Source organism: Melitaea cinxia, chromosome 18 (genome assembly GCF_905220565.1).
Source record: "Melitaea cinxia chromosome 18, ilMelCinx1.1, whole genome shotgun sequence".
NCBI lineage: Eukaryota > Metazoa > Arthropoda > Insecta > Lepidoptera > Nymphalidae > Melitaea > Melitaea cinxia.
In genome coordinates, this window is record NC_059411.1 from 15,870,292 (window position 1) to 15,889,452 (window position 19,161).

At 35.0% G+C, this 19,161-nt stretch overlaps 1 long non-coding RNA gene across 1 annotated transcript in view; it reads left to right on the plus strand.

Annotated features, from left to right (window-relative positions):
- Positions 1-2,467, plus strand: part of LOC123661989 — a 63,281-nt gene extending 60,814 nt beyond the window's left edge. Inside the window, exon 2 of the long non-coding RNA XR_006744421.1 lies at positions 2,289-2,467. This is a non-coding gene — a long non-coding RNA (uncharacterized LOC123661989). The remainder of the gene's footprint in view (positions 1-2,288) is intronic.
- Positions 2,468-19,161: the final 16,694 nt, after the last annotated feature.

The following is a 19,161-nucleotide window of genomic DNA, read 5'->3' on the forward strand; positions in this document are numbered from 1 at the left end:
TGTACCGATTTTGATGATTTTTAATTTAATCGAAAGCCGATGCTTATCATGTGGTCACATTTAAATTTCATCGAGATCTGATCACAACTTTTGGAATAATCTTTGATAATGCGTATTTACTTGACTATTTTTTCGTCTACCTACGTTGTATTACTTGTCGATATAATTGAAGTCGGTTTTTCTTCGTTTGCCTGCAAACACAACTATTATATAAATGGCTAAAAAACGTTGTTCAATACAAAACAGTTGAACCCTAACATAACATACGTTATTAACATACAACTATGCTACGTTATTACGTCGTGCTTTGAAAAGTCTACCTTCTTAAATTACATTTTAATTTTTCAATCCTAAAATACAACGTCTAAACTGTGGTAATACCTCGTTATAGATAAAAGGGTCGGCAGTTCGCCTGTGACCAGCAGATGCACTCTAAGATCTTATCTCTCTCTCTTGGGAATCGTGTTTATATATCTTGTATTGAAGCTACTCTAATCACTTACTTTCAAGACCATATTGGAAGGTATGTTGTGTGTTTACAATTGTAAACTCTTATATGGCCTCTTTGGTGTTTGAAGTTATTTTATTAGCTATTTATAAGGAATACGTTTATTTACGTTTGTGTGTAAGTGTATTGGAATGTATTTGTGTTTGTGTGGCGTGTATTGTGAAGGAATAATGATCGTACATTGTATTACATACTTGCGATCGATCGACGGAGTAATTGATGTTTGACGTTTCAAATTGAAGTTATACAAGTCTCGTTCATGTCACATAAAAATAAAAGTAGGAAATTGCAGTTTGTGTAGCTCCTAGTTTGTGTATTTATCTAGTACTTGTATATATTTATGATTTTATTAAATGTATGTCATGATTGTGTGCCCTGTGTGGTCTGCACATTTTTTTTTTCTTTTTAATGTACACGTAACTGTGATATAAAGTATAAATAAATAAAAAATAACATGAACTCATGTATATTGCCCATAGTCACCACGCTAGGCGGGCGGGTTGGTGACCGCAGGCCTGGCTTTGTCGCACCTAAGACGCTGCGGCCCGTCTTCGGCTTGTGTATTTCAAAGCCAGAAGTTGGATGGTTATCCTGCCACCGGTCGGCTTTTTAAGTTACAAGGCGGTAGTGGAACTGTGTTATCCCTTAGTCGCCTCTTACGACATCCACACATGAGTTCACGTTATTTTTGGCGTAAACTTGTGGAGGCCTATGTCAAGCAGTGGACTCTATAGGCTTTAATGATGATGATAATGATGAAATAAAAAATAAATAAATAAATATACAAAGTCGGTATAGTAAGGAATAAAACTTTCGTGTACTAGGGTAACAGCTAGTTGTTGTCACTACTAAATCAATACGTTACCAAAATGTTATTAAAGAAGACCCAGAACTATAAAACAAAACGACAAAATGTGTTTTTCTTTTGACGTACCATTCCTATAAATCCGACAACGCGGGGTTAAATATTACAAAATCGCTTCTCATAAAGAGGAATCATCAAAATGGCATTGTAGTACATAATAAATGAAAAAGAAGTTTAATTACAAGCTACCATCAATCATTATCATTAATATCCATGATGACATGAACTAATGAAGACCTATATACTAAGCCGAAATGCCAACACCACTCTATTACGTCATATTGCGTTGGTAACTGCATTTTTGTCGAACAGTGCCTAGTGTAGGTAACCAATCACGCACATTAATGAAATTTTGCACGGTTTATTTTTCGTGACTTTTTAACATTAAAAACGCCAAGCTATTATTCTCAAACTACATTTACTTGAACGAATTCTTCCGCGTTTTTTCATGTAAGAGAAATAATGGATCTACAAACTGTTACAGACATGCAAAATACTTTAGAAGTAGAAGTGGTATTGCGGGACTTTATACCGTTTAAGTAAATGTACCTACTTATTTCAACGGCCCCTACTAGGCATTACTTCTCTGTCGGTGCCCGGAAACTCATACAGTACACAAGAACAAACGCCCAAACTGCGGCAAATATCTGCACGGTTGACTTAAATGTACTCGTATGTCGTGCGATGATCGAACCTATAACCACCAGCTCAGCATAAACTAGCGCTACGAACGTTGCACTATCGCTTCGTCAAATTTATCACTTATATCACGTCGTCCAATTTATCACTCAATCATGCAGTGCAACATGGTGACAGATGCAGTTCTCACTTCAGTGCGCGAGTGTCGCGCTCATGTCCTGTAACTTGCGGAGTTTCGACGCGCGTACGAATAATTATACGCTATTTTTATTTCAGTGCGAGGCGACCCCCACGTCACGATCGACAGCATTCTTCGCTGAACAATACATTGTCAACGAGTAACAATAGATGGAACAATCGCGAGCTGCGTCGTCGCGACGATTGTTCGGGTGTGCTTCAATGAGATTCGCTAAAAGTACACATTCATTGTATTTTATCAATAAAAAATTAAATCGGCTTGGTAACTGAATTTCCTCACTCACAGTTTATTATAAAGAACTACTATTTATTGCGTTCAAGGCGGAATAATCAAATTCTACTAAATGTGTTTTCACACTTGAAAATAAGTAAAAAACGAGTAAGTCAGGTTAGCAGATGACTGAAGACTTTCCATGTAATCTTAAATAAATACGGTACAACATGTAATAACGGTTACAGCCATGGATTGTACCTGTTGCGCTGGCGGTTGCGGGTTCGATCCCCGCACATGACAAACATTTGTATTGGCTATACAGATGTTTGCCGTGGTCTGGGTGTTTGTGTAGTCCTTATGGTTCTCCCCACCGCGCTTCGGAGAGCACGTTAAGCCGTCGGTCCCGGTTGTTATCATGTACACCTGATAGCGATCGTTACTCATAGTAAGGAATATATCCGCCAACCCGCATTGGAGCAGCGTGGTGGATTAAGCTCTGATCCTTCTCCTACATGGGGAAAGAGGCCTATGGCCAGTAGTGGGATATTACAGGCTGAAGCGACTTAAATAAATAAACGCTTCACACTCAACAGCCCCCAGTACAATTTTCTCCTGTGTCGGGGGTCCGGAAACACACAATACACAAGCACAAACGCACAGACCACAGCAAACATTTATTTATTTTATACTTTATTGTACACCACAAATATATTACAAACAAAGCTTAAAGATAGTTACAGACAGTGAAGTACAACGGGTTGGCTTATGGCTAATTAGCCATTTCGTCCAGACAACCCAGTCTATATGGCTAATAGAAATGTCTGTCAAGAAACATCGAATCCGCGAGCGCCAGCGCAACAGACTTACTTAGATTAGAATATCCTAGATTCATCATTACAGCCTATAAAGTCCACGGTTGGACATAGGCCTCCACAAGTTTACGCCAAAAATAACGTGAACTCATGTGTTTTGCCCATAGTCACCGCGCTGGGCAGGCGGGTTGGTGACCGCAGTACTTGACTTTGTCGCACCGAATACGCTGCTGCTATCCTAGATTGATTAGTAAAAAATACTGTCACAGTCATGACATCTCAACTCGTTGATATCGATACAAATATAAGTATTGACGTTTTCAAGATGAAGTGATAAAACTACCACGCGATACAAATTGATCCTAGTGTCACAGGCATATAATATTTATCACATAAGGCTTACTTAAAGAAAATATGTATGATACGGACAGTATACAGTTATTTAGCAAATTTATACTGATATTATGAAGTTGAAGAGTTTGTTTGTTTGCTTGAACGTGCTTATCTCACAAACCGGTCCGATTTGAAAAATTATTTCAGTGTTAGATAGCCCATATATCGAGGAAGGCTATAGGCTATATATCATCCCGCTAAGACCAATAGAAGCGGAGTACCAATGAAGAATGTTTCAAAATAACTATTCCACGTGGACGAAGTCGCGGACAGGAGCTAGAATATGTATATAAAACCACTTTGAAATATTTTGAATATTGATATCTGCAAATACATTTAACGAAAAGCTTCCTGGTTACCAGATTTTTTTTATCAATATGTATTATGTAAAAATTTGTCTTTATGAAGTGAAATTTCTTTGGAATCCCTGTGATTTGAAACTCAATGAAACGAAAATGTATCACGATAAAGAAACAAACACATAAATGTATCGGAGAGAATGAAATAGAATGATAACTATATATAGATAATAGATAACTTAGTATTTAATATTCTCGGTGGAAAAAATCTCTCATAGGCTACTTTTTAGAAGTTTCACTTCTGCCGCGTGTGAATTGCACACACACTTTTTTTTGGAATACTTGAAATTATAACACAAGTCCTTAAGATGCACTCATTTTATTTTAAGCTGAGAGTCAAACAGGCGATATGGATTAAGTATGTCACGTTGGTTTCTTCAAGATAAGGTTATCCACTCCGAAAATAAGCAGTGTCTCATAACAGCACTACGGTGCTCAAGGACAGCCGATATTTAATTTTATTATTTACTATTATTTATTTATATGTGCTTGACGTTGAGTTGGCTTTGATTTGAGTTAAACGACACTGAAAAATCTTACACGTGGATTAATAATAATAAAAAAAATAATCATCATTAGCTTTATTTCGATTTAGAAAGTGTCAGACAGACACTGTGTCGCCTAGGACACTCTTCAGGAAGACGCAGAGTTGCCTAAGCTCTGCGCCACCCTCTCGACTTCGCTGGATAGGCCCACAGGAACGACGAGTCGATACGTGTGGAGCCAGTTCGGCTGCAGGAGTCTTTCGCATTTTAGAGCTATGCCACGAATGCTTGACGGAGACCCCATCCTGGGTTTGAAATGAAGTTTTTCTTCTTCAGGACCGCGATAATTTTGAGGCAGGTTGATCCCTCGGTCGCCTTTTAACAACCCCTACGGGAAGAAAGGGGGTGGTGCTATTCTACTCGGCCCACACCACACACAAATAAGAATAATAATAATTAATTTCAGATTTTAAACCATAAAAATTGTTAGTAACATTTTAAAACTTAGAAACTAATGTTAGTACGTATATATTAAGACTGTCTTGAGTTCTTGGTCAACTATACGAAAAGTTCTGGTTCGTATTTTAAATTTACAGACCCTAATAAATGTTCAAAAACATAGTTTCATAGACTTTCATATACTTATAATCTGTAAAATGACGATTGAGTGCTTTTGAGTTTTGACGTACTTGGAGAAAAGAATAATAACCTTCTCGAATCAAGATTCTTTTGTTTAGATTTTTCATAATTGCTTGAAATGTGCGTGTCGTTTCAACATGAAATGAGAACTCGCCAGCGCCGACACAAACTGTGGTACATTATGCTAATAATATAGAAAGTATGACTTGTGCGTATTGAAATATTGAAGGAAATATTTTTTTGAATACATTATTTTACTATATGGGTGTTGCATGACAACGTTTTTTTTTAACAAAATAGCCAGTAAAGCAGATACAAATTCGTCATTTTTACTTATTTACCGATTCATTAATTCTGAAGTGGAGACCTCATCTTGGCAAACGCAGTGTGGGACGTCCTCCGGCCCTTTGGACCGACGATCTACGTAAGATTGCCGGTGTAGGCTGGATGAGGATCGCTAAAAACCGGGATGCCTGGTGCAAACTTGGGAAGGCCTATGCCTAGCTGTGGACTGTTATAGGCTGAACTGACTAAATAATTAGCAGTTGCTAGACTAAAACATTTTAATAACAAAAATTTACACCTGTATTTTCAGAATAGACAAACTACCAATACTTAATAACTGAGGATCCGGAGATCACTCAACTAAAACGATATGACGCAGCTGTTTTGCAATAAACATGGTAAACCTATCTCGAGTAGGCGTAATAACATCCAATAATACCACATCGGGGGAAGTTCAAATATATCAGGTAAAGTTTTCGAAGCTATTAATTACAGCTCATATATCCGTGAAGCGTCTGTTACTATAAATCAATAGCATTCGTCTAACGAGATAAGATTGGAATCGTGAACACCGCGCTACAGTCTAGCAGTTTGTGTTTAACATTTAATATTTAACTTACATATACTCGTTACTAAATTTACGACTTTATTTATAACTAACTGTGCCCGCGACATCGTCCGCGTGGAATTTAACAAAATTTTTTTTAGTTCAGTTCGCAGTTATAAAATAAATACATTTCTTAAATAAAAATAGCCTAAATTACTCCTTATTACATCAACTATCTGCCAGTGAAAGTCCCGTCAAAATCGGTCCAGCCGTTAATTAGCCGGAACAAACAGACAGACAGACAAAAATTGTAAAAAATGTTATTTTGGTATATGTACCGTGTACCGTGTACCGGACATCCATAGGTATTTAGTAAAAAGTGGTAATTTTAATATTACAAACAGACCCTTCAATTTTATTTATTTTTGTAGGTGTATAAATAGATTTGAAACTTATTTATTGGAGTGAACTCCCTAAGAGATGCTGATGTATAGTGACGTTTTACAGCGCTTCTAGCGCTTTTAGCTGTTTTTGTAAGATTTATATAACAGTATACGTACATTAACTGTACCAAAATTTTATTAACTTAATAGAACATTTTAATACATAAATATCAAGCAATATTTCTTAAAGATCAAAACTCCAGTTGCGATTCGGAGTAGACATACTTTTTTAGTATTTATTGGTAAATAAATGAAGATTAACACATGAAGTGAATTCAACAACGAAATTGTATAACAACCGCTCTGGTGTGGTGCGTGTAGTCGCCTAAAACACGAACGGTTTGCGGGTTCGACTCCCGCTTGGGAAGGATGTTTGTATTTGAACAAATATTTCTTACCAGCTTGGATGTCTGTCCTTGTTGGTCTCCCCACTGTGCCTCGGAGAGCACGTTAAGCCGTCGGTCCCGGTTTTTATTATAAATATAAGATAGCAATCGTTACTCATAGTTGGAACATATACGCCCACCCTCAGTGGAGCAGTATTACGCTCCAATCCTTCTCCTACGTGGAGAGCGTGTCAGATATGAGTTGCTATTTTCGAAATTTTGAGATACAACTTTTTTAAACATTATAACCACAAAAAAATAGATAAAAACATTATTTGAAACTTGAGCAACTTAACCAAAACTATTAAAATTTGAATAGTAATATGTAAAGTGTATATTTTAAAATTTTAATAGTCAATAATTTTTTAAGCGTACCTGATAAAAGGCTGTTGTTGACTTTTTTATATCACTAGGTCGGCAAACAAGCGTACGGCTCACCTGATGGTAAGCGATTACCGTAGCTTATAGACGCCTGCAACACCAGAAGCATCGCAAGCGCGTTGCCGACCCAATCCCCAATCCCCCCCAGGAGCTCTGGTCACCTTACTCACCAACAGGAACATAATACTGCTTGAAAACAGTATTATTTAGCTGTGATCTTCTGTAAGGTCGAGGTACTACCCCAGTCGGGCAGCTCCAGATTTTGAGCAGGAAATTCCTGCTGTGCCCTACCTCAGTTAAAACTTTATATAATATAATCTGACCATATATAGATATGTTTTTGCATATAAAGCATATATGTTAAACGAAAGAAAGATTGATACTAATAAAAATAAATAAATATTTTTTTACTACTTTTATTGACTTGTTTTATTTTAACAAATTACTCCTCTAAGATTTTTACAATGTTGTCGGCGTTTCGCAGCTAATATTGTTAATGGCTATCACCGCTAACGAGTCGTTGTCTGTTAATTAAATTCTGTTTCTATAACAGCGTGAAGTCATTCACAAAGTTATAAAATACTTCGAGTGGGATGCGGAAATATTTTAATTGATTAATTGATACATTTCTTTTTAAGTTATGTTATATTGTTATTAATAGTGTTTCTGTTTTGAAGTATTTAAATATTATTGTTAGATATCTCTAAGGTATATCGAATCTGAAATTGTATGTTAGTAATTAAACAAAATTTAGGAGTTTTCTTTTATTTTGGCTTAATACTACCTACACGATCGATCGATTCAGGATCGATACGAGAAGGATTGGAACTTCACCACGCTGTTCCAATACGAGATGGCGGATACACTGGTACACATTAGTAGCATTTGTCCCTTGAATCACAAGTTCGATTCTGGAAAAATAAACGAAACGTAATGACAAGTCATGACAAAAATAAATAATTTTAATTTGTGGAAAAAATAGCCCACAGCCTCCCTCGGTAAATGGATTCTCCAACACAAAGTGAATACGAACAAGTAGTTCTTGAGATTAGCGCTTTTTACCAATAAACAAACTTTTCAGCTTTATAATATAGATTAATTTATATATTTTTTTTTATTATATTAGATTTAATAAACCACAGATCCTCGCAAAAGAACACCGATTTCAACCAAGGATGATCCGTGAGGCTATTAAAATTAAAAAAGATCCAAATTTCAATAGAGAAGATGGCTGGCTATTACCACCTGCTTAGGATCCCGTTATTAATATAATTAAATCAAAAACCAAGCATAATATACCTACTAAGACCCAATTAGCACATTCTGCGTAGATAGGACTAAATAAAATATCGATGTACGTCGGGTAGTTTCGAATAACTTTGTAACGTTAGGACCTCTGACTCAGTCCTCCCGTGACCAGGTTTGCTGTAAAGTATTCGAAACGTCGGGAATCTCAAAAGTTAATAAACCGCGATAAAATCCGAAAAAGTCGTTTCATTTAAATAAAATTCGCATAAAAATTAGAAGACAATATAGATTAATTTATTAGAGGTTAGAAGGCGAAACGAAAAATCACTTCCATCTTAATATAATTACAACAGCTACAGCACTCATTCTTAGCACTAAATACATAACAGTGTTGTTACACGATCATTCACGAGAACAAACGAACAATACATTCACGATTCCATTCATCCGACTTCGCAAAAAGCGCTATAATGAACAATTAGTCAATCGATTAAGTTTTTTGATACCGTGCGCCGTTCAAAGCCTATTTCAAGCTGTAACTAATAATATTCCTTATGTTTTGTTAATAAGGGTTATTTCCGCGTTCTTGTTTCTGCGTTTGTGTTAGTTTGCCGTGTTGTACGCTGTGTATTGTGTAAAGTGGAACGAGCTTCGATTTGATTCTTATCATTACTTACTGCGTTCATCTCACTGTTCTCTCTTTGTTTGTGGTCTTCTTTGATTAAGTTTTCTTTTGTTTCTATCGTTTTTATGTTTTTCTTTCAATCCTTTTTATACGAGATTATAATGAATCCATGCAAAAGATACCGATTGAAAGACAGGGCACAGTTTTAAAAGATTTTTTATTTGTATAATTAACACCGAACGAGCCTGTTTCCACCGCTGAGTAACAACCTCCAAATTCTCATCATTATCATTATTATTACAGCCTATACAGTCCACTGTTGGACATAGGCCTCCACAAGTTTACGCCAAAAATAACGTGAACTCATGTGTGTTGCCCATAGTCACCACGCTGGGCAGGCGGGTTGGTGACCGCAGTTCTGGCTTTGTCGCACCGAAGACGCTGCTGCCCGTCTTCAGCTTGTGTATTTCAAAGCCAGCAGTTGGACGGCTATCCCGCCACCGGTCGGCTTTTTAAATTCCAAGGTGGTAGCGGTACTGTGTTATCCCTTAGTCGCCTCTTACGACACCCACCGGAAGAGAGGGGGTGGCTATATTTTTTAGTACCGTAGCCACACAGTACAAACTCTATTAAAACTATAAAGATTGGTAGATATTTCGCTACGCTGCTCCACTGAGAGTGGACGAGAGTCTCCAACAAAGCAAATGTAATGTTACCGATTAGAATTCCCTTTGGACGAAATATTCTTGCTATATTTTCATGACTATTCTTTAATTTTTCAAAGATTTTTGTCTTTAAATTACCAATGATTTGTATTGTCTACACAGATGTTTGTGTTTCTCATTAATCTGAAGTATATTAAGTGTTGGTGTTATTATTATTTATTTGTAATATTAGTAAAAAGAATCACATTTCTCAACACAAAAATTTCAAAATCACACCATCTGTAACTATCTTAAGATTGTTTTTATTGACATATTTGTGGTGTCCAGTAAAGAATCAAAAAATAAAATAAACAAAAGTTTAACACTATCTGTAACTAAACTAATTAAAATAATATTCGAATATTTAGACACCCATTAATATTTAATAACATCAAATTGGTCACTCCCATATAAGCTATAAAAAGTTTACTACAGTAGGTGGCAGGTGTGAACCTCGATGGAATATTTAAATAAAATAGTTTTAGACAGGCAATTCAAGTAATCTAGTCAAACAACCGCAGTTAAATATTTTAGTTTACTCGCCAACGAAGAAATATAGCTTCAATCAACATTACAGCTTACATACATATCATACACTAGTAAAAAGTTATGAGGTAACACACATAAAAAATAAAGTCAAACTGAGAACCTCTTTTTTTTTGAAGTGTGTTAAAATAATTTTAAGAACATTTGTGTTGTGAATTAAGGCTAATCGAATAAATAAAATGGAAGTACGCTAAAGATTTTAACGAATCCATTTTAGCCCGTTTTCATTTGACCCTCCGCGATGCAATTAAATAATAAATAATACACATAAAGAGGTGCTACAGACTGACGATTGTTACACGAACTCTTCATCTTGAGCAATAGGAGCAGCGCAGACTATAGACACTGACATTGATTTATTTTAAAGCTCCGACCCTTCTCTTATATAGAAAGGGACCTATGCCCAGCAGTGGGATGTTACAAGGCTGAATCAATCATTTATTTATTAGAAACAGATTTTATTTAATATTACGTATTCATTGATAGTTATTCGTACTACAATCGTACTCATTCCTACTACAATATTAAAGAATATAATACAACAACAATATTTACTATAATATTATTGTGAATTTCGTTAATGTATTTTTATAATATTATAAACATTATTTAAATCGCTTGAATGATTTCATGTTTAACGATTACAAACAAACAACAAAGAAAAAATCTTTTTACTAAGTTCATACCTGCTACTTCATTATAATTTTGTATGTGCTCAAAATTCTGGTTTTAATTTCAATTTTAAATATATTTAACACAAAAAATAATAATAATAATGCCAAGCATTTACCAACTTCAAAAAAGTACAAAAACATATTTAAATTAGTAAAGTAGGTAGCGACATTTTTGCGCCAGTCGCGCGTCTGTGTCGCCCCTCATCCGAGTATCACAAGTCGTAATAACGTAATGACCGGCCTCAGCGATCGAGCCATTACTGTAATTGAATCAGCGGTGTAACTATCGTTATTAAATACGTGTGAAATTTTAAATGGCTTTACGATAGACGTATGCTGGAGCACGATAGCGCAGACACGTAACAGTCTAACACAGCAGATAAGGTAACAGATAAACTGCTACTGACGTCTCACAAATGCTGGTTATATTAGCTGCAGCGTCCAGCAACTTCTGTACTTATTTAGTATTTCGGCATAGCTTAGTTTTAGTTGCTCGATATTCTTACAGAGTTACATTAAGTAGTTAACTAGTTAATTAATTGATTTCATTAATATCGTCGCCAAAAAAGTTAAAGCAACAATAAATCAACAAAACTATACAAAAAATAAAAAATATAGCACAAAGCCGTCATCACAATTACAAAAAAAAATAATAATAATAGTAAAGGTGTGGGGTCTATGGACCCCCGTTCGGGACGAAGTTCCTTTCGCTTTTTGATAGATATTTGCTGTACAGTCGCAATTTATATTGTAAAATATCAAGTAAACAAAGTTAAATTGAAATTTTTTTTATAAAATATATTAACTTCTGTATAATGATTTAATGTAAGGAGTAAAGGGTATATGTCAAAAGTACAAAGTTGTACATGGAATAAATAAACTAAAAAAGACAATTATAAAATATTTTAGTTACTAACAAATAAAAATTTAGAAACTGTATAAATTTTATTTTATTAATTATAATTTTTAATTTTAGAAATAAACACTGATTATTATTATAAAAATAAATTTTTGGCTACAACTTGTGGAGGCCTATGTCCAGTAGTGGAGTGCAATAGGCTGATGTGATGATGATGTGTGATGATAAAAATAAACAGAAGTTAAGATATATTTAATCATCATTGTCAATCACAGTAATAATTGGTTTGTGGTAACGAAAATATGTCAGGTATGTTTGATACCTATATTTGTATACTACAGCGAGAAGTGTCGAAAAAAGTTTCGTTACGCTTTTTTCGATATCGCTGCCAGCCGCTCAGCGCGTGCACCGTGCGATAAGGAACTTCGTTCCAAAAACAATTTTCAAATGCCTTACATTTTAATGTCAATTGGAATCGTTAAACTTTTTGCTTAGCAATTAAGTCTAGATGAACATTAATATTTGAATGATAAATGAAGCTAATTTAAAATCATATGTTACGAACATTTTAAAGTAATTGTATTGAATGGTAGTATTAAGAAGTTACAGTGTAAGCGTCTAGAACGGATGTGGTAATAGCATACCGTTTGTGGCAAAAGTCTGTTCAATCTACAATGTATGTAAAATTATGCTTCTTTGAGACATATTACCCTATATATAGCTATAAATTGATGTTGCAAGGAGTTATAAGTTGCTATTATGAGTAAGGTTCTAGGACGGTTAGGGACAAGGTAAGCATCACGCTTGAGTTGCTCCTGATGTCACTGGTATCCATAAGCCACGGTGATTGCTGACAATCAGGCTCGTTTGCTTTTGTTCTACCTTAAAAAAGAAATCGTGGTTTCTAACTAAATAAACAACATCAGACTGTAAATGAGGCGGTGGGATAGTATTTTAATGTGATAGACAAATTCTCTTCTGCTTATTTATTTATTTATTTATTTATTAATACTTTATTGCACAATACATTAAAGAACCGTACTTTATTGATTTTTGACTTGGTATAATTTGTTTGGTCACAATTGTTGGAACTAACATAGTTTAGGAAAAAATGTAACTAACAAAAATATGGACATGTCTGAAATAAATTATTATTATTATTATTTATTATTACAAAAGGCGGGCTTAATGCTAAAAGCATTCTCTACCAGCCAACTTTAGGACGTACAAGAGCAGACGTTTGCAGGTGTGCAAAATCGGGTATTAGTAAAAATTCAGATAAAGCTTACATAAGGACACTCGCATATATACACAAATTAAAGAAATAATACAAATTTTCATGCTTTTTTCTTTTCTTGCCACTCTTCAAAAACTACTGCACTGATTTTAATGAAAATTGGTACTTAAACAGCTGGAGATCTAGACTGACACATAGCCTACATTTTATCCCGAAGTTCTCACGGGATCGGAAATTACGCGGGTAAAACCACGTGGCGCAGCCAGTCCTCTTATAAATTCTAAATATAAACTACGCTATAGCATTCCAAGATGAGATTGATGGTATTCACGATCACATCCCATAACGAAAACCCGTTAAAGATAAAGATAATTTTAAAAACGATAAATAATAATTTATTATATTAATATATAATTCATCTAGGTCCGTCGGTGTGCGTGTCCGCAGCCATCGAACGATTTACGAGCGTATCCATTGACACATCTTGATTAATTGTGACGTCAGCAAATTCGTGTTGTCAGCTGTCCACGATAAATCTCATATCAATAACCTTCAACTGAAAATCGACTCTATCTTAATGATATAAAGTCTCAATCAGTTTGTGATGAAATTTTAAATGCATAATCTAGTATACATAGGGTCTCTTGTTCTGATTCTCATGGCGTGTGTAGCCAATGTGCCGTGATAAATTTTAATAATGGTACAGCATAACAGTCTTCCATAATTATTTTATGAAGCGGTAACAGGAAAACGTGATTTCATGCCTTTTAAGATGTACGTGCGAAAATATATTTAACGTTATAAAAATTATTTAATTGTTTTGAACGGAAATATCGCGTTTCGTGTTAAAAATATAAATTCGAGATAAAATCTTTAGCTTTAAATAGTTTAAAAATAAAATCCTATGCTGTATTGAAATGACTTTGTATAGATGGGTAATCGAAATGACCCAACGAACAGACACGTGAATCTCAAGAGAAGGTCACACGTACTAATCCGGGCTGGTATCATTGAGAAACTCAATTTATCAAGTTGTTTTGGGTTTATATTCTATCTCCATTCTCGGTAAAGTAAACTAGCTCGAGTATCGCCATTGGACGTAACAGCGTCTTGGCGCATCATTTTAGAAAATTTGTAGTCTTACGTGCGGTTATTACGTGTATCTTTTGATGACCTGCGAAACCTTGATCTGGAAACTTTGAAAAATATATACCCTGTTATTTTTCCTTCAAAGAGGTTTTGCTCATGTCCGATTCCTTTATTAAATTAATTTTGTTTGTTTTCCAACGAAAAAAATCGACTTCGAGTAGACATTGATACTTATTAGGGATGGCTCGAAAAATCAACAAGCACAAGCTTTCGCATATAAGGAATAATCAGAATTGGTACATCTAGTAAAAAGTTATGGGAATGTACACATAAAAAAGTGTGTGCTTTAGACCACACGACTGAAGTAAAACTTACAAAACGTAACTCTCTGTCTTTCTATCTTCACTAACTTATATCTCCCTCTCATCTTCCGTTCCCATCACTCGATCAACTTTTCGTAACGCTCTTGCATTCGCCAACTTAGGTACTCTTCAAGTCAAGCGTGCGTAAAGAGGTGTTACTTCAAAAATAGAATCGAATTGTGAACATCTTTTTTGAGGTCTATTAAAACAAGTTTCATTTTTCTCACGAATGGTTCAAATTCGAAATTGAACGGTTCGAACATCAAAACGAATGATTCTTTGAATATAGAAATCAATCTAGATTTCACAGATAACATTAATGGAAATAGATAAAATACAGAACCTACACGTATATCTTTTCAATATTCCCAGGTATAAGAAAATATATCTTTAGCATGTAGAGACGTCTACCATAATTATAGTCCCAAGTTCATTTCGTAACCTCCCATAAATCGAAGGATTGCACTGCCTTCACAATATTATGCGCTCAGCCGTGCGGGCCAATAGCGAATAATGAATTAACATAAGTTCAAGTGTCTATTATGATAATACAATACAAATCAATAGTTTATTGTATTTTTATTTTGTTTTTACTAAGAAATGATAAATGTAGTCATAATTATTGTGATGAGGTTGTGATTATAGGTGTCATGGAAATTAAGGAAATGTCTTCGCTAATCAATGACTATTTGTTTTTTTTAACCGACGTCAAAAAAAGAAGAGGTTCTCAATTCGAATGTTTTTTTTTGTGTGTTATCTTATAACTTTTAAATGGATGTAGCGATTTGGATGATGCTTTTTTTAATCGAAAGCTGGTGCTTTTCATGTGGTGTTTAAATTAGATTGAAATCTGACGATTATTTTCATTTGGTAATGAGTATTTAATTGATTGTTTTATCGACAATTTACATCGTATTATTTATCGATGTGATAGAAGTTGGTTTTTTTTTTCGTTTATGAGCTAAAATAAATTATATAAAAAATATCATCCTTCGATCTTATAAGTACTGTGTCACTGACGAGATATAAATGACTTAGAAAGGTTAATATTTGGAAATACCCGACACTAGAAATTTGAGTGTTTGCGTTATAATGTTTCTGGCATTTGGAAAAGCCAACACTTATTAGAAAAGGCTATAGGTATAAGATGCAAATAACAAATACTTAAAAGGAAAACTTTTAAAGAATTAAAAGTTTTGAGAGGGTTACGTCATTACGGAAGTAAGATTTAAGATTCATTTTAAGCAAATCGATGAGGAAACGCCGCAAGGTAAATCTCATGCCATTTGTATGTAATGATTGCTCTGCGGCTTGCAGAGTTATACGCGGTTCCTTGACAGTCATCAATACCATTTACCTTTTAGATATTCTTTGTTTAGGAACATATAAAGTTGATGCTAATAATTTGTTTACATTCTCTACGAGGTTCAAGACATTAATGGTAAAGATGTGTGGATTTAGTGGCGCTGTACATCAAGATATTACAAAATTTATAATAAAACATAGTTTTGGAAGTGAAACTTTTTTAAAATCGTTGTGATTTGAAGCTCGATGAAACGAAAACACGTCACGATATTGAAACAGATACATTAATGTATAGGATTAAGCCGGTGAGAGAAAGAGATAGTATACATTACACAGTATTTTATATTCTCGGTGAAAAAATTATCTCGTAGGCTACGTTTTAGAAGTTTTATTTCTGCTGTGTGTGAAACGTGCACACACACACACACACACACACACACACACACACACACACACACACACTTGTTTTTAAAAAGTGACTTTCTGGCCGATTCTTCTCTTCAAAATCTACATTCCGAATCGGTTGTAGCTCCACTTCTAAACATACAATGAACACATTAAAACGAATTTAATTTTAATTTATAAAACAACAATTCAAAAGTGCTTTTGTAGTCAACTTAAATAAAATAAATTTTTCTTTTGATTTACGAGCATCGAACTATTGAAACGTTTCTTTATACGTATTACAATTGTTACTTGAACACCTGTTCATACATTACAATAGGTAAAGGTAAAGTTACTTCACTTTTACTACGTATGAAGGAAATAATGTTTGAACACGCACACTGAAAAATTATTTTTAAATTCAAATAACTTTTTTTAGTAACTTTTATAGTTCATCGGTTACATCGGATCTGAGGACTATCAGTACACAGTGAAACTGGCCTCAAATCTGGCACACATTAAAAGTAGCAGTCAAATGTGAACTTGGTAGTTAGCTTCAGGATAAAAGTACCTTTAAATTTTGAGAACAAATGTGATATTTATAAAAATTTATTGAAATAATTTTTCTTACATATTTTATATTACTTTTAAATACTATATACACGATGTATCCACATTACAAGTTTCTCATCTTACATTTCGCTCGCTGTATCAAATGTAGACTGCGGGCGTAACATTTCAATAAAAGCATTGCTTTGCGATCTACCTTTTAAACTAAACTACACTATATTTACTTCGTACTAAAGTAGTTTTTCCCCTGTATTAAATTTGCATTGCCGGATATCCCGCAGGTGTTCTTCGTATTGAGAAAACATGAATTACTATTTCAATGGTTGCTCTGGTCTACTGACAGGCATTTATGTTATCCTGGTAGTAATAACTCTTTATACTTATAAATGATAAAGCAATTCTGATCAGATAGACGGTATCCGCTGTTCGGAGTATAATACATATTATCAGGTCTTGTATAAGCTAATGTTATCATGTTTATTTTTTATATGTACCAAATAACATTTTGTTAAAAATAACAGGAAATGAAAGAAAACAAAATAAATACTTTTAAATTTCATACCAACGGAATGATAATATTATGAAAATAACTAATTCTGAAATATGTCAAACAAACAATAAAAGATACTCTAAGATACAATATATCATGTTATGAACCAAATGTAGCAACACTAAACTATTATATTATCTATGACAGTTAGTATAGTTTACGAAATGGTTTTATCTATGAGCTGTCATTCGTCACCTTTGAATTTAAAAATTTGCATCGTTTTTCCGGTCTCCGTATAAAAGTTACGCTTTTGTTTGTACTTGTTCGTTCTCGCGAAAAATTATCGCCTTTTGTTGATCGAACCATCCTTTGTTGTTTGAAGTAATTTAATTGTTAATAGCAAAGTGTATTCCTTGTATTCCTTGTTGAATTATTGTGAAAAACGTGAGGGAACCACGCCGAACAACGGCCATTTTGATTGCTGGTTCCTGCTTCAGCCCGCCACTTCAGTTAAGTATAATTGATTAGCATTAGACGTAATGATTGGCCAATTATAGTTTGATGTTAATTAAGTTATACCTGGCGAGGCTTCACCGAACAGTATTCAGTGAAACTAAGGTAGGATTTTTATTTAAGACATTGAGTGTTAGCTCTGCGTACTGCAGACAATTGTTCGTCCCGTTCGTACCTGAGATCACGCTTCCACTCGTTTCAATATACTCCAGGTCGGACGTAACAAGTTTTGGTAGCAGAGCGTGGTTAACTTATTGTTGCTCAGTTTATTATATTGTATGAATAAGTTAGGTCACAATTTGTTTAATTCTTTCTTTATTAAAATATTATATTTAGATACTTAAGGTCTAATATTTGGATTTGAGTTAATAACAGCTGTTGTCTTATGCTTTATTGAAGGTTAATTTCTTATAAATACTCTTGTTTGTTAGTATAAGATTAGAAATAGCTGTTTAAATGGGTATTTATCAGTAAATTCATTAATTTGTTGAGTAAATTGTGTTATTGCTTTGAATCTAGTTTGTTGAAATATTAGATTAAAAAACTTAGTTTTAATTTTTTCTTGTATTATTACTGAAGTTATTTAAGATTTGATACTTGATTTCAATTCAGTGATAGCAGTTGTTTCATTGGAATTAATTTGATTATTGTTTGTTGTTACTGTTGTTATATCTGTGCCTTTGAAGATGACTTCGACCGCGGTCACCATGGTCCGTGAATCTTGTTCAGGAATCACAGCTCAACTGAGATGGTTCTGTTCAGCGGTCGCCTTGGTGAATAGGGAAGACCGCACGGAGGCCTTAATAGACAGGTACGAGAAATGCCCGGCTCGACTTGAACAGGTCGAGACTCTGTACCAGCGCCTCCTTCTGCACCTTGACGATGTGCCAATGGAGTCGCTTCCGAAGGAGCGACGGGAGCAAGTCCACGAGGACTACGTCCAAATTTTGGGCCTCGCCGATGAAATCTCCCAACGCGCCCGGGAGATCTTAGCCTCGCGCGCCGGAGTACCGCCTACAAGGGCCTCTTTGAAGACTCCCGTGGGCCTTTTGACCCGACTGCCTAACCTGGATCTCCCCCATTTCGATGGTCGACTCGACGCGTGGATGGGTTTCATCGGCCTGTTCGAAAGCCTTGTGGACTCTAGGGAGGATTTGAGCCTGTCCCAAAAGCTGGCCTACCTGCTCTCAGTGCTGGATGGAGAGGCAAGAGAATTGGTGCAGCACCTCCCGATTTGTGAAGGGAGCTATGCGGTCGCGCGGTCATTACTCACCAAGCGCTACCAAAACCAGCGCTGTCTGGCCGATGCTCATATCGACCAGATAATGGACATTCCTGTCGTGAGTAATACCGCCCAGTTGAGGACCAAGATGCTTAACCCCCTCGTTGCAGCTACCAATG